General features: G+C 36.8%; 1 pseudogene; it reads right to left on the reverse strand.

Annotated features, from left to right (window-relative positions):
* Positions 1-6,888: 6,888 nt before the first annotated feature.
* On the reverse strand, positions 6,889-7,655 carry LOC102480640 (olfactory receptor 5B2-like; annotated as a pseudogene).
* Between the last annotated feature and the right edge of the window lie 5,421 nt (positions 7,656-13,076).

The following is a 13,076-nucleotide window of genomic DNA, read 5'->3' on the forward strand; positions in this document are numbered from 1 at the left end:
TATCGATCACACTGAAATTGAAATATTTCTATACCATCTGCATTATTTTATAATAATAATAAATTTCAAGCTTCTTCATAACTAAAACATGGCTTAACAAGAAAATGTAGTATATTATCCATAGAGCTCCAGACTGTTGAATGAAGGATTTTATGGATGATCTTTCCTTTTTAAAATGTGATATATTTATAAACTGAGATTTACTGACAATTCTGGAATTCAAAGCAACCAGTTGAGCATTTTCTAGCTTAGAGAATTTGTAGAATTCTATACTGCTAATGTGCTCTAGACACTTTTACATCTATACTCACTGATTTTTCTCAACAAATGTATGACGTTGAGTGAATGTTAATGTTACTTTCATTTATATTTTGAAGTACCTGAGCTTGAATAATTTACTCATATTTATATAAATATTAATTAGCAAGCCACTATTTGGTCCCAGACAGGATCATTATCAAGTCCAATGGTCTAAAATAAATTTAAATCACATTAAATTTTGCTCAGTTTACAATTCTTAATTATCTCTGTTATTCAAAACACAGAGTTTAAAAATTCACTGAAAGCTAACTCAGAAATATGTGCATAGTAGATGTGATGAAATAACTGGGGAATATATAGCCAGCAGAGGAAATCCTGAAGATAAAGCAAAGCATTTGATGTAGAGCTTGGGCTCTGAGAAGAGGAGATTTCATCTCCACATTAAAAACCTATGAATGTAGTCAGTGGAGTGATAGTTAAGGGCACTTGATCCCACATGGCTAACTGTGCAGTTCGAGTCCCAGATCCAGTAGCTTGAGAAACACACCAGGCATGTACATGTATCTTCAAAATACCAAAAAAGGGAAAGATGGAGGAGAAAGGATGCAGTGTGACCATCCCACATGTTGAGGGGGGCGGGTGATTTCTCTCTCTCTTTCTCACACACCTTTTAAAATTAATATTTAGCTTGATTTGAAAGAGTCTTTGTGTGATTTAATGTCTCATTAATGTGATTTCATAGTTGAATCACAGATATTAAGGGTGTAAATCTCATAACAGGGCAGTTATCTTTAGCCTGTATTGGTAGAAAGTACCATTTTAATTTTTTAAAAAAATTCTTAGTCTAATCTAGTGTAGAAAAGGTATTTAAAAGGTTTAAGGATTTTTTTTTTTGAGAGATTTGCTATAGGGCACGTGCACTTGCCAGAAAGACAGAGAGAGACAGAGACACAGAAAACGAGAAATAAGCCCCCATGGGGGATAGCCATGCTGCAATCCCTTCTCCTCCATTCTCCTCTTGGGATCTTGGGCATGTACGCACACGCGCCCAGCATGAGTTTAAGCCGCCGGGTCCGGTACTTGAACTGTGGTCAACTACATGGGAGTCCAGCGACATAGCCATTACACTAATTGCTGGTCCAATTTACTGATGCAATTTTAATATTTATAACCTAGCTTCACCTCTGTGTTTTAGAAAATTATTTGAACTCTCTAATTCCATGCTCAAATAACTCATTGTGGGCCTAGATACCCCTACTTTTTTTGGCATGAACTATGGTTTTCTCTCAAAGTGTATATTGAATATAGAAACTTTTGTTCCTTGAAAACAAGCAATATTCAATCCTGAATAGTGAATTTCAAATAAAAAATGTTTCCATGGAATAGTACGTGGACTCCCATGCAGTTGACCACGGTTCAAGTCCCAGACTCGGTGGCTTAAACTCACGCTGGTGTGTATGCGTGCATGCCCAAGATCCTGAGAGGAGAATGGAAGAAAAGGGATTGTGGTGTGGCCATCCCCCCTGGGGGGTGATTTCTCGCTTTCTGTCTCTCTGTCTCTCTCTGTCCTTTTGGCGAGCACACGCACCCTGTAGCAAAAAACCTCTCAAACAAAGAAAAAAAAAATGTACCAAGGTTTCTAAGGCAGGGAAAAATGGAGGAGAAACATTAATAGACCTTCACATCATGAATCAACCATGTATTGTCTCTTTATCCTGGGTGGAGTCACTTACTTCTTGTTTATCTGGAAAATGAAGATAATAAAATGATCTTTTTCACGTAATACACAAGATTTTGTTTCTAAATATTAAACAATGGAAAGTTGGCAAAACAACTTACTCCGTAGTTATTATTTAACATCACTCAATTTTAATAATTTTAAACCTTGGGAACCAGCAGTTAGCATAATGGCTATGTCGCTGGACTCCCACGTAGTCGACCGCGGTTCGCGTCCCGGACCCGGTGGCTTAAAACTCACGCTGGGTGCGTGTGCATGCGTGCCCAAGATCCCGAGAGGAGAATGGAGGAGAAGGGATTGTGGCGTGACCATCCCCCCTGGGGGGTGATTTCTCGCTTTCTGTCTCTATGTCTCTCTCTGTCTGTCTGGCGAGCGCACGCGCCCTACAGTGAAAATCTCTCCAAAAAAAAATAAATAAATAAATAAAAATAAAAAAAATAAAAAAATAAAAATAATTTTAAACCTTGCGGTATATTCCTTAAACATGGTTGTGGATTGATAGAAAATCTTCAGGTCAGCAGGTCTGTTTGTACTAACAAATATTAACACTCAGATTAATAAATGTTGGCTAAAGGAACCAAGCACACAGTCTGGCCTCTCTAAACTGAAGTCATCTGGAGTCATATATTATTTCAGAGGCTAACCCATGTGAGTCAGCAGGGGATTGTGGAAACACGAAGATCTCTGAGAATGTCCCCTATGAGGGGATGTAGCTCCTCATTCACTTTTCAAGGGAAAAATCAATGAATCTGCCAGTTATTTTATCATTTCATTATGTTGTTCTTTCTGATTATCTAATATAAATCATTAATATATATTTTCCAAATTAATTGGATAAATTATTATATGGTCCCAGACTGTTTGAGCTATATAGCCCCACAGATTACACGAACAACTTCCCACTTTCATAATGAACAAATTGAAGTGCAGTGGTTCAGAAAGTTATGATTTGTGTATTGTAAATACATCTCCCAAATTCTATCACCTAAGTATTAACAGCTAACATTTAGAGCACTCATTCCAAGCTCATATGTGCACACATACACACTTAATATACATAATCCTCTCAACAATCTTGTAAAAAATATCTAATATTTTGTTTAAGTTTAAATGAGTATAAACTGACACAGTCAAGTTTTGAAACAGGCAGAGTGATTACCAAGACCAATGCTCTTGTCTGTTGTTGAATTGAATTGAACTGAACTCAAATCACATTTATTAACTGTGTCCACTAGATCAAGTTTAGTGTTTGGGGTTAAGTGGAGTAATTTGCCTCAGACTGGAGGTGAAGAGATGGGGTGTCCTGAGGGGAAGTGGGCTATGGATTGAGAAAAGATACAGAGAAAAGTGGGGTTGAGTGAACCTGGCATCTCTCATGGAGACCCCTGACCACCAGCCATTCTGTGCTCATTCTTTTATAGGGGAGGTAAAGCCATATGCTTTCTATTATTGACTACAGCTGTGGAGCATCTAAACAACTCTCTCTTGACCTTCTCTGGCTAACACTCAGGTTTTTTCTATCTGTACTACCAAGCAGTAGATAATGTCTTTTTTAGAGCTTTCACTTGCAGCAACAGCACAAAGATGGTATCTACTTCAAAGCACTCCTTTTAGTAACTAAGATACCTATGTAAACTGGATGTAATGAAATAATTGTATCACATTCATAGATGCATGTACAACCAGCATATGCAATTATGAAGAGAAGGTATGGCATTCAGTGTTAGAATGTGGGCTAACAGGTACAGGCATATGTAAAACAAACAACTTCCTCACCACTTAGTACTGGGAGACATTGATTCTAACATAAATTCTTTGAGGATTATTTTATCACTTTGTAAGGTGAAGCAAGTAATAGGATCTATCAAAAGGGGTATGATAAGAGTTAAAGGATGCATAGAAATCAGTTAGCACAATGCATGTGTTCAGCACCATCTTACTCGGTAGTTATTTAAAGTCACTCAATTTTAATAATTTTATCTTGTGGTATACTCCTCAAACATGGTTGTGAATTGATAGAAAATCTTCAGGTCAGAAGGCCTGTTTGTACTAACAAATATTAACACTCAGATTAATAAATGTTGGCAAAAGATTTAATAGTCGTTTCACTCTGTTTTGCTTTGACATTAGTATTAGGATGGAAGCTGTGTGACCTCAGGACCACAATGGGTAGGTAATTATGAAGTCTGGTAGTCCCACTCTTGTTTTGCTTTTCCACACACAGCAGGTCTACTCAGTCTTTTCTGTGTCCTCCATTGTATCTCATTGCATGACAGCCATTCCAAGAAAGAACCCAGAGACGTTTATCTTATTTTTGCCTAATTTTCCTTTCACTATATGTGGTTTTTTTTTTTTTTTTGCTACAGGGCGTGTGCACTCACCAGAAAGAGAGACAGAGAGACAGAAAACGAGAAATCACCCCCCCGCCCCAGGGGAGATGGCCACGCCGCAATCCCTTCTCCTCCATTCTCCTCTCAGGATCTTGGGCACGCATGCACAAGTGCCCAGCGTGAGTTTAAGCCACTGGGTCCGGAACTCAAACCGCGGTCAGCTACATGGGTGTTCGGCGACATAGCCATTACGCTAACTGCTGGTTCCTTTCATTCCATATTTTAAGGAGTTCCTTTTTCTAAAACTCATTCCTATTCTCTTTGGTCTCATTTATTGGATGAATCCTGGAGATAGAAGGTTGAAAATTTATGGATTGTTGTTTTTATTCTAGCCTGCGTGTATGTTCTTTGGTGAGGTTCATATTTATTTTTCACTTGACTTCAAAGGCTATGGCAGAAAATCCATTCTCTCTAATTGTACTTGTTTACCATTTTCCTAGCCTTTTTGCAACTTCTCTCAACATTATTAGTCCCTAAAAGCATTGAGCTTACCAATTTCCAACACACAATAATAAAATTTATAACTTTTCTACCACGTTATATGCTATGAACATTTACAAAGAATTATAGACTTATATTATTGATACATCTCATTTAGACTTACAACTACATTATAAATCAGTGCTACTATCAATATTTTATAGACAAGGAAAATATTTAAATATTTAAAAATGTATGTTACTTCCTAAAATTATTTCTGTACCATGGAGCAGATTCAAGATTTGAGTGTAGGTATGACTGAGTTCATAACTGTCCTCTGAACCACCACATTGTCGCTTTTTCTATACACAAAAAAGTGGTTAAGATTGTGATGTAAAGAACACTAAAATAAAGAGCAAATCCAAATAATTTCTTGAGGACATTCCCAGAGTGTAAAGAAGTATTAATTCAAACAGTTCTGGTTTGATTTCCCTGAAATGGCAGGTCAACAGACAGTAAAATCAAAATATCATTTACTCTTACATTTTGCTTCTCTTCCTCAAGAACATAGTTGGTGTTCCCTGAGTATCAGAGAACTTCCTACTAAGGAAAATACTTCTGTACTGGGACTTAGTCCAACTGTTTCAGAGAAGTGTTCACTACATCCTGTTTTAACATCAAATAATTCATTGAACTTGAAGCTTTCCTACTGCTTTTGCATGTATTACATTTATCACCAAAAAAGGAGGGGAAGAGGTATGAAATATAAAAGCTTACCTTGTTCCTTGAGAAAAGGTGCTAGAAATCCTGAATTTGAAACCACTGATCAGGAATTCTGCCAAGGGAGAATGTTTAAATTTTATTGGAGAAATTCACTTGGAAACAGGTCGAAAAGTGCACTTGGCATTGCCATCTACACTATGACAAACAAAGCTCTTTTATTTGTGAAACAGACATACTATTAAGGTTTCTGCATATGCATAAGAATTATGCATTGTCTTTGAGAAGCAAGCAAGGGACAGTGTATAAAAGAACTCAGTAAAAGGTTTCCTCTGTCAACGGTTGCAGACTCAGAAAATTCTCCGATTGGAAAAAGTCCAACATGTGTTATAAGAAGTATTCACATCCCGACAAGTAGCCCAAAGGGCTGCACACATGGCTTGTTCCTTTTAAAATGATGTAAAACAGAAAATTTAAATTAGCATTTTAGAAGACAATATATAGGGGTCAGGAGGGAATTTTACAGACAAGGGAATTTCAAGGGCACAGACCTCTACCCATGATGGTAACGACATAGCTTAATTTCACTTATTTAGGGAATAAACAATTAAATTTGCCTGTGGGGACTTAGCTTCACTTTCTAAACCATTATATGCATGTGTATACTTGTTATCGTTTTTTCTTTTTAAAAAATTATGGTAAAATTCATATATATAAACTTTATTGAACAATTGTGAGAGCTTGGGCAATTATACATGATCATCTAAATACCACCACAATCAAAATTTTAAAAAATTAAAACAACTTCAGCCCCCCAATTTTTCTCAGGTCTTTTGTTGTTAAACCATTCCACAACTCCCAGGTTCTAGCAAATATTGATTTTTGTCCTTGTAATTTTGCCATTTAAAGTATTTCAAATAAATGGAATCATATAGTACTAGCCTTTGAATCTGACTCCTTTTTTTTTGTTTGCTTCCACTTCTTTTCTGAATCCCTATAGATTCTATTTTATTTGTATTGTCATTTTAAATTGACACAAAAAATGGTCATACATGTTATGGGGGTACAGTGAGATTATTCAGTATATGAATACAATGTGTAAGGATCAAATAAAGGTAATTAGCATATTCATCATCTCATTTTTACTCTGTGATGAGAATATGCAAAGCCCTTTTTTCTAGCAATTTTCAAATATACAGTAAGTTATTGTTAAGTCCACCTGTTGAAATATCCACCTCATAAGACGAATAATAATGTGACTGTATGAAAGAAAATGAAATGAAAATAATGAATGAATGAATTAATTTAAAAAATAAATATATCTTTCTGCCACCTTCTGACAAAGTAATCTGGGAATATCTAATACAATGAAAAAGGGTCTGAACCCAACAATCTTATGTCTAGTAAGTCACCAGTAAAAAAATGTACAAAATAAAAGAAGAAGATGGAGACTGCAGTGAGGTGGGAGGCACAAATGGATAAAGCCTTCTAGGATCCTGCAGCTGAATGCATCTTTAGGATGGTGAAAAATATAAATAGGTAAGATATCAAGAGCAAAACAGATTTCAAAGCTGCCTATGTAAACCAGAACCAGCTCATTAACATGTCTATCAGAGCAAGAGAGAGCCATGACTGCTGGGACATCACAGAAAAAGGGATAGACCACATTGGACTTATAGAAAGAGAGCCTGAATATTTTTTCAACATGGATGGAAGCATTCAGGAAACCACAGATATAGCAGCCTATGGCCAGAGAACCACACACACTTGTTGCCATGGTGGTGGTATAATGTAGGGGTCTGCGCACTGCTGCATAGTGGTCATAGGCCACTGAGGCCAGGAGAAAATTTTCCATTGTGGCAAAGTCTGCAATAAAGAACATCTGAGTGGTGCACACATTGTAGGAGATGCCCTTGTCTCCTATAGAGAGCCGAGCCAAGACCTTGGGAGTGACAGCTGAGGAGTATCCAGTGTCCACCAGAGATAAAAGTACATAGGAGTGTTCAGATGAGAGTCCATGAGAATCGATATAAACACCCCATGTTTCCAACCACAATGATAAGGTAGATGATAGTAAAAGTAACAAAGAGGGGGATTTGCCGTTCTTTGGCATCAGTTAGTCCTAGTAGTTACTTCTGTCCCAATCTCCATTTATTTTATTTGGGAATCAGTTTTTCTAAAGCAAAGAGAAGGACATCTTGTTAATAGTTGTTGTGGGATACATAGTTCACTGAAATTGAAATGTTTTTATATCATGTGCATTATTTCATTACCGTAATCAAACAGATTTCAAATCTCATGATCTAAAATTGAGATTAATCATCTTATTTACCACATTAAATATTTATAGAGCTACAAGCTATTGAAGTGAAATGATTGTTATGTATTATCCCTCTTTTATATTTTATATAACTTAAACCGATATTTGGAAATTTTATGAATATTCAAAATTACATGTCTGGTTCTCTCTCTCTCTCTCTCTCTGTGAGTATTTATATATATTCTTCTCAATGGTATTATGAATCAGAGTAGTTAGTTTTCTTAAATTGAGAAGCACCACAAGTTAAGTAAGTTATCCATTCTTACACAAATGCTAATGGCAAACTAAGCTTTAGACCAAAGTAGAGTGTCCCAAGTACAAGGTTCATAATTTTATATAAAGCAAATTATTTTACTAAGTTTTCAGTTGCTCGTTTTCTTCATTGGTTCAAACTCAGTCTTTGAGGTTTCACAGTTAAGCAACAAATACATGCACATTATACACCTGAGGATAACTAGTATCTGTCTGAGGGAAGTCCGGGCATGCAGAACCAGTAAAGACAATTCTAAAGGGAAAAAAGCATTGGCTATACAGTTTCTGCTCTGAGAACTGCACATCAGCCCTGTCATTTACTACCTGGGAGTCAATGGTCCTAACCTAACTCCTCTGAACCTCATTTTCTCCATCTACAAAATGAAGGTAGATGATATATAACTCAAGATATTGTCATGAGGTTAAATGCTAAAATTGCATTAAAAATGCATAAATATTCAATGGTTGGCCAAATTTGAGTGCCAGCTTTATGAATGTTATTTAGATGGAATGACGGGTGTTATATTGGTTTAGAAGAGGGCTGCAACACGCAGGTTTTCAGGTATGGCTAAGTTTTGAAGTTTTGTAGCCTATTTATTTGCCTTTTCCAACTCAGTAGGATCACTATAATAAAAATTTCTGTGTCTTCATGTTATTCTTTTTTCTGTTTTTCCTCTACCCTCATGATTGGCTACTATTCTTCCCAGGTGATCTTTCTTTGGCTTAATGTCTTCCTTGAAATTCATCTTTTAGATGATATTGAGAGTTTCCTGTCGATTATTTCTCTCAGTAGTTTGAGCCTATTTGAATCTCGGGGATTAAAAAGCTCATTGTTATGGCCTCACTTGAGCTTCCAGATGTTTTTCATTGGCAAGCTCTATGCTATAAAATATTTTATTTAAATCTCTTCTAGTGTGAAAATGACATCTTAATTTTTTTATTCAATTACAAAATCTTTAGAAGACAATTCTTTCTTTTTTTTGGGGGGGGGAGATTTTCGCTATAGGGCACGTGCGCTCGCCAGACAGACAGAGAGAGACATAGAGACAGAAAGCGAGAAATCACCGCTCGGGGGGGTGGTCACATCGCAATCCCTTCTCCTCCATTCTCCTCTCGGGATCTTGGGCATGCACGCACACGCGCCCGACATGAGTTTTAAGCCACCAGGTCCGGGACACGAACCGCGGTTGACTAGGTGGGAGTCCAGCGACATAGCCATTACGCTAACTGCTGGTTCCCGAGAAGACAATTCTTTCAATGTTAAGTACCATTCCTTACCATCTTCCTTCTTAACCTCTGGCAACTTCACTTTACATTTACAAGCCAACCCTTGAAAGGATTATGTTTGCTAACCATAACACATATGACCCTTTTTGTATAGACCATGTTCTACAACCACTGATAAGAAACTTACCTTGCTACTTAAACAAATGATCCTGAATAGTGGGTATGAGACTACAAATTCTTCTGTGCATCAATTCTGTTAAAAATTTCTCTCTTAGACAGTGATCAGTGGTTCCAAACACTAAGACAGGGAAAAAACCAATGGAATAAAAAATATTAACCTGGGTTCAAGTTCTGAATCTGCCATGCATTCTTTCTGAGGCCCTGGAGGAGCCTTACCTCCTCAAACTATCAAATAAACATAATAAAATTCCCTCTCCCACACAATCCACAGAATTATGTTCATAAATAGCCAAATAAGTGAATATCTGCAAAACAATGCACAAAGGGGTTATTATTTTCAAGTCACTTACTGTAATTTTTAATTTGGGATGTTTCATTAGCCATAGCAGCAAGTTCATAAGAAATCTTCAAATTGAGAAAAAGCCTATGCATGTGAATGATTTTAATTTAAACATTCAGATAAATATATGATGATAAAGAAGTAAGATTAATTCTTACTTCATTACTACCAATACCTAGCTGAATCACAGATAGTCATTGGAGGGAGGACAGTACTTTCAGACAAATTGATGAGCAAGCACAATATTCTGCTTGTTTTCATTTTAATTTGTAAATAACATATAATTGTTATACATGTTTATGGGTACGGTGTGCTTTTTCTTGTCTTTCTTCTTTAGTTTCCAGAGGGCATGTGAATGTGTCAGAAAGACGTAAGAAGATGAGAGTTGGGTGGAATATCCCACAATGGGGCAAGGTCACTTGATAATTTATTTTTTTTTCCATCCTATCAGGATTTGGAGCATGTATGCATGTGTGCTCAGTGTGTTTTTAAGCTCCTGGGGCTGGGGTTCAAACTGGATGGGCCATGTGAGATTTAGCTCCCTTAACTGCTAGGCTACAGGCTGGCTGCAGTGTGGTTTTCCAATACACACATACACTGTACAGTGATGAAGTTAGGATAATAAGCATATCCACCATCTCCAACATTTATCATTATTTCATTTTGTGAACACTTCAAGTCCTCTCATCTAATTACTTAGAAATATACGTTGAATTTTCATCAACTATAGTTACTCCACTGTACTATAGTACTCAAAAACTTATTTTATCCTTTAAACTGGTATCTGTAGTCTTCATAAATTTATCTCTTTGCTAAATTCCAGTGCTGCCTTTCACACTTGATTTAAAGTGATTTAATTATTATCATTTTCTTCCTTTGTAAAAGAGATGAACACTGGGTTCCTCTAGGCAGCCATCTTGGTCCCCTTCACAGAACACAAATACTTTTTAAAAAGCCATCCACTGCTCATTTCCTGACTCAGAGAGCTTTCACTGTTGTTTTATCTTGTTTTGTTGCTATAGGGCAGGAGTGCTCACTGGAGAGAAAAAGAGAAAGGGAAAGTGAGAAATAGCCCTTGCCCCCCAGAAGGGACGGTCATGCTTCAATTCTTTTCCTTCAGTCTTCTCTAGGAATTTAGGGTGTTTTTCCTTCACTCTTCTCTAGGAATTTAGGGTATTCACATACACGCACCCAAAATATGTCTCTAGCTGTAGGTCTGAGACTCGAGCCATGAATTTGGCCATGTAAGATCCAGGTGTAACCTCCATACCACCTGCTGGCCTGGTTTTAGTTTGGACAAATGTATCATGGTAATGTAAGATTACAACATGGAAACAAACAAACAAACCAGGCAAGGGTTTATATAAATTTTGAATGACTGTTGTAACAAATTATCACAAACTAGGAAGGTGAAAATACATGTGCTTCTTCACAGTATGGAAAACAGAAGTCCAAAAGAAATCTCAATGGACTGAAATCAATGTGTCTACAAAACCATGCTTCCTTTTAGACTCTATTTGAGACTATATTTATTGCCTCTACCACCTATTGGTGAATGCAGACATACTATAGCATGTGGTCACATCACATAAATTTCTGCTTCTATGGGTGAGAGCGTTATCAATTCCTCTTTTGTCTGTGGTCACATATCTCTTTCTTATTCTTATAATGATACATGGGATTGCTTTTAGGTCCACAATAATCTCTCAGTCCTAAATTAATCATATTTACATAGCCTTTGAGGTCATGTAGAGTAAACTTTTTTTTTAATGCCATAGAGCACACATAAGAGAGGGAGCAGGAGCAGCTCTTCAATGGGGTGCAATGCTTTCTTCTCTAATTTCCATCCTGTCAGGATCCTGGACATGCACATACACCTAGCATGTTTATTTATTTATTCTTTCTTTCCCAAGCTGATGGGCTAGTACTCCAGCATTGGTCATGTAGAATTCAATTTCTGCTGTGCAATGCCTAACTGCTGCACCACAGCATTGCACACATTACATTACATTACAAATTTCCAGGGATCAGGATACATGAATACCTTGTGTAAGAATAGTCATTGTGGAATAAGCAGTAGGGGTGCCATTGCACATGCTGGATGCCACAGAGGAGGCTGTAGATTTAGGTTCTGGGTTTGCCTGATGGGAGGCTTTCCCATAATCCTGGATCACTGTAGAACTGGACAAGAATTGTGCCATGAAGACCATGTAAATAGTCTGAGTCTTCCTCTCACTCATTCAGGAACTAAATAGACCATTTTTATAAATTGCCAGAGGGCATATGCACTCATGAGAGGCACAAAGAGAAATAAGAAAAGAAGAAAGAGAAAGAAAAAATAAAGTACAAAGAATAAAAGAATGAAAGCTAAAGAAAAAGAAGAAATAGAGAAAGAAAAGAAAAAGAACTAGAAAGAAAAAGAAAAAAAGAAATAAAAAGAAAAAAGGAAAGAAGAGAAAGAATGAAAAACAAAGAAGGAAAAAAAAAGAAAGAGGAAAGAAAAAGAAAGGAGAAAAAAGAGAGAAGAGAGAAAGAAAAATATAAAGGAAAAAGAAAGAGATGAAGAAAGAAGTAAAAGAAAGGAGAAAGAGAGAGAAGGAAAAAAGAAAAAGAAAAAAAGGAAGTTAAAAAAAGAAAAAGAAAAAAAAGAACGAAAGAACCTACTCTCTCGGGTCACTGTTGTGCCCCAATCCTTTCTGTTCCACTTTTCCCTCCTTTCAGAGTTTTGGACACCCATGCACATGTGTCTGGCTTATTTTTAAAGCCTCTGAGTCTGGAACTCCAATTTCACAGTGAACCTTGTGGAAACCACTTGGCCATGAGCTGACCCAATAAATAAACTTTTTCAAAGAAGAGTGTAAAGCCAGCTGTGGCTTGGTGATTAGGGCAGAAGATCACATATAACTAACCACGTGGTTCAATATTCAGAGGGGCAGCTTAAAATATACCTGGGGTGAAGGTGTGTGAGTGCTCAAGATCCCAAAAGGGGGATAAATGAAGGAGATGAAAATGCAGCATGACAATGACCATTGGGGGAGAGGGATTTGCCCTTGTTTGTTTGTTTGTTTGTTTCTCTCTCTCTCTCTCTGTCTACCTCAGAAAAGCACACATGCCCTCTTCTTTTTTTCTCCAAAAAGAAAATTATTTGTGCATTATAATAGCATATTGAAGTTATTTTATGATTGCTATTGACAGAAACAAACTTGATATATTCTATATGCACTTTTA

This window comes from Tupaia chinensis, unplaced genomic scaffold, assembly GCF_000334495.1.
Source record: "Tupaia chinensis unplaced genomic scaffold, TupChi_1.0 Scaffold000709_1, whole genome shotgun sequence".
Classification (NCBI taxonomy): Eukaryota; Metazoa; Chordata; class Mammalia; order Scandentia; family Tupaiidae; genus Tupaia; species Tupaia belangeri.